Here is a 4,578-nt window from a genome sequence, read left to right as displayed (position 1 = left end):
GTCATCTGTTGAGTTGACTAAAAGCAAAGACATAAATAATCCTTCTCTTGTACATATCTTGCAGCTCGTAACTTGTTTGACGCATAGAGATGAAGTGATTACATAAGCAAAACTTGCTGATCGTAAGATATCTGATGCCTAGAAGAAAGGTAACGACCAGAGAAATCCTTCTTCCACCACCACAATACAAGAATCGTTGCAACCTTGACATCTTGAATTGCCATTTTAGAATCTAGGTACCTATTTTGAGAAAATTTACAACTTTACATAGAGAATGTGTTTTTAACTTCTTAAAACCGATTCAAGTAGTTGAGCTCATATTTGTTACAATAGATAACACTTTGTTTGTGTTGTTTGTTGCAGGAATCAATTATTTGGCTTTCAAATACTTTTATTAAAGCATAAAAGTTGCAAAATCAGGCATTCGATTAGCTTAATTTTCATTAGGCCAAACCATTTCCATCAAATATTTTCTTATCAGCATTTTACAATATATTTTGGGTGTGTTTGGGTGTGTGTGTGTGTGTGGAGAGAGAGGGAGAGGGAGATACTGCTTATGATGACCATGCCTAAACTCCTATATGTGGGTTATATGTGCAAGATTTCAGTACATGAAACAAGGGATGCAAACTGGAAACCAGCAAAAATGCATCAAACATCTATTCTTGAACCATGTTGCCTGCATAGTTTTCTTACAGTATTTTCACATCAAAATGGCATAGCGCATGCTGTCTCTAACCATGAGATGATTCACCTCTGAAATCTGTGGCATCTCTGCAGACATCCACATGCCATCAGTGCCATTCATCCGAGGGTTCGACTTCGACAGACATGAAATCAGTGAAAACGGAGCGCGTATAATGCAATACAGAACAGCTGCCAGACCATTACTATGCCATCCTCCTCCAGATCTTCTTCTTTCTATATCGATACGCGGCAACTCATCCAGATTGTGGAAGATGTTCTCGTCTACGACACGCGATCTTTTCTTCATGTTTCCAAGGTTTCTTCTCACAGTTGCTTGTATTCTCTACATGTTTTTTAAATGGCTATGGTGGTTGGAATTCTTTGTAAGATATGCCTTTTATGGATTTGAAATGAAGTGAATGATTACAAGGACAAGTTAGTGCAATCTGCTGGTGGTAGGATTGTGAGTGCTAGTGCTCATAACAAAGGTTTATTGCTTCTTTAATTAGGTCTCTCACTTTTTGGCTACATTTGTGGGGTCTTCATTGCCAACTTGCTCACATTGGTGCCTATTTTTTGGATTTCTTTTATGGGCTGAGAATTATTAGTTTCAGCATCTAGACAAAAGAAATAGACCCAATTTAATTTATCTTTAACTAAATGTAGAATTTAGAAAACTAAATCAAGAGAATGTCTTAGTCTTACTGACAAGTTAACACGATATGTAACCATTGAGAATTTTTATATGATATGATATTAAATGATAAGATCGATTAAGTGAGATTCTATTTATATATTTTATACTTTCACCGCATGACTGTCACATCACTTGTGGACGATTTCCATTGGGAATATAGCATTATTCCTTATTAAAGCCTATTTCACAATTGAGTGACTAATTTATTTTATTTTATTTATTATAAAAGTGGTGATTTTTAGGTAAAACACTAGTGCATTTAAAATGCATAGGACAGAGACCGCATAAAAATTATTCTAACTTAAGGACTAAGTTAATTCATTTCAATGGACTGCTAAAAGAGTTCATCTTAATTTTGATTGGATAGTGAAACCTAGTTGATTACTTGACTCTTGAGTTATTCAAGGCATCATGAATGAAATTATAGAATTAAGTTTTAAAACATGAGACTTTTTATTTTTAAAAAACATATTCTAACTATAAATTTTGAAATGCTACAAAAGCTCATTATATTTAACACTAATTTTACTCTAAAAAATATATATTATTTTTCTCTATCTTTTACGTTAACTAGCTTTTCTCTAGATCGTTTTATTATTTTTCTATATTAAAAATTGAAACACTTTGAATGCATTGAATTATAAAAAGTGAGTCAAACCTACAATCTAAATTAAATGTTAATTTAAAAAGTATCTTGGAGCGTGATTTTAAGCGTTAACTCTTTAAAATAAAGAACATATTAATGTTTAAAGAGTTTTTTTGGAGATACTCCTAATAGTCTACCGACTCTCTAAATTAAATGATAATTTAAAGAGTATCGTATAGTGTCATTTTAAAGGTTGACTTTTTAAAATGAAGAGCATTTCATGTCTAAAGAATTTTTTTGGAGATGCTCTTAACAATCTACCTACTCTCTAAATTAAATGATAATTTAACAAGTATAGTAGAGCGTGATTTTAAAGGTTGACTTTTTAAATTGAAGAGCATTTCACGTTTAAAAGTATCTTTGAGATGTTCTTGAGAGTTCATTGTAACTTATGAAATAGAGAACGAATTTGACTTTCTATAACAAATATAATCTATTTGTATACTCTCTTGAAAATGTTTCGAGAAGTCTTCGAGTCAACGAGCTTCTTTAATTAAACTACACAAATACATTGATGAAAACGCGTCATGTAGGTATGTAATAGTTAAGGATGGATTAAGTACATAATTAACTGGGAATGGCATCACTCTAATGTTGTTTGCGAATAATTAGTAAAATAATTGTAAAATAGTTATTTTAATTATTTCAACAAAAGTTGGAACAATAACATTCTAGAACGCATTATATCGAGCACAACGAACTGAACCCAGAAACCAGCAAGTCGATTCCGAACCTTAGACCTTGTAGAAATTGAATAGGAGGACATCTGATAGCCCCAGTTACGGATGGTGAAGATGCGGGCTTAGAGCTTTCATCCCGCTTTCCCTACTTCAATGTCTCAACCATTGTCTTTGGCTTCGCACAAGCACAATAGCTAACAATGTTGTCCTAAATCGACCGCTCATTTCATACTATATGCATAGGGAATATTGTCGAAATCCTATCTGTTGGGATGTGATGACCAATAACCTTTCTGGGCTGTGATGACAAATGGGCTAAAGCCCAATAACTGTTTTAACAATGTAGGCTCTTGTCCAATAACATGACCCGATCCACCCCGGCCCACTAGTAGATAAAACGTGTTTTTGGGCGTGGCATATTTTAATGCAGCCAAACACGCCTTCTTTAGTTATAAGGATGCCTCCTGACCGTCGGATTAAAACTTGATCTAAGGGTGCCTTTGTTGGATATAAATACTTGGCCCCTTTTTTGCCCTAATTCACTTGAACCATCATTTTCTCTACTCTCCAGCTGCGGCTGAGGTTCGAGAGTCTTCCAAACCCTCTCTTCTTCTTCGTGAGAATCCAATCTCTGATTGGATCTGGTTTCTGTGTGATTCCATCTTTGTGATACATAATACTGTGTGTAGTAGAGAGTTTGGTGTGTGATTTTACCCCTTGTGGTTTCCTTTAATCTGATAGAGGAAAACCTTAGGGTTTGGGGATCCGTGTGGGTCATACAGACGGGTACAATCCTGTATTTTTCTTGAGTCTGAGCCCTATTGTTGAAAGGACCTTCATCTTGATGCCATGTGGTTCGAGTTTGGGTGAACGGCTGAGGATTTGTTATTCTGCCATATTTTCTTGTTTATTTCTGTGGTTTTGTACTGATAGTTTGATGTAACAGTGGTATCAGAGCCTTCGTCTGGCTCGTGTGGGTGAATCGAACCACGTCGTTACCTGTTGCAGTGGATCTGATAAAATCGTTTTAGACTCAAAACCCTAGATCTTGAGTTCTTTGTGATAAATCTCTATTTCTTGATGAAACACTGCTTCGGTGATGTGAGTTGTTCGAACTTGGGCATTAGTTGACTGTCTCTTCGTGGAACCGTGTGTGGTCAAGTGTAACGACCACCACTGTGGTTTTAATTCTTGAACTTAAATCTTTACTGCCTGATTTCTTCGTTTACATGTCTTAGTTGACTGATATTTTTCTGTTAATCGTTTTTTGTGAATTTGGAACTTTGTACTTAAGCAATAAACTGTCTATACTTGTTCTGTTAAAAGTAATATAGTATGCTTGTGTACTTAGCCTGAAATCTGCCTACATTTGTTTAAAGACAGTATTGCAGTATATCTGTGCGTCTGGAGTTATTCTGCCTATACTCATCTGATAAAAGTATACTTGAGTTTTAGTTACTGATTCTTGATGTGCTTGAATATTGTAGCAGTTTGTTCTATTCTTATATTCTGTATTAATATCTCTCTTAATCCTTATTGTATCAAATAAAACCTCTACCCTTCACCCAAGCCTTGACCTGAGATCTTGAGTCTCACGGAATCCTGGTAGGGCAGGGTAGTTGATTTCTTTAACTTGGTGTTGTAAACAGTGTGTATTTTTTAAATTGTTATTTTCGCACTTACACACATTATGTTGCTTTGCCTGTGATACGAAGAATCTCTGTTTCTCATCTGTATGTTGTGATCAAATCAGAAATTACTGAGTGTGACCTGTTTGATCTAGAAAATGACTTCCACTAGTTTTGAACTTGGGGTCTTTAATGGGAAGGGAGATTTTCCTATATGGCAGCAAAAAATGAGAGGGGTTT

At 35.1% G+C, this 4,578-nt stretch overlaps 1 pseudogene; it reads right to left on the bottom strand.

Annotated features, from left to right (window-relative positions):
• Positions 1–410: 410 nt before the first annotated feature.
• On the bottom strand, positions 411–1,036 carry LOC111372370 (annotated as a pseudogene).
• Positions 1,037–4,578: the final 3,542 nt, after the last annotated feature.

Source organism: Olea europaea, chromosome 23 (assembly GCF_002742605.1).
Source record: "Olea europaea var. sylvestris chromosome 23, O_europaea_v1, whole genome shotgun sequence".
In the NCBI taxonomy this organism is placed as follows: domain Eukaryota; kingdom Viridiplantae; phylum Streptophyta; class Magnoliopsida; order Lamiales; family Oleaceae; genus Olea; species Olea europaea.
Note: the sequence above shows the minus strand (reverse complement) of the source record. Positions and strands in the feature narration are given on the sequence as shown.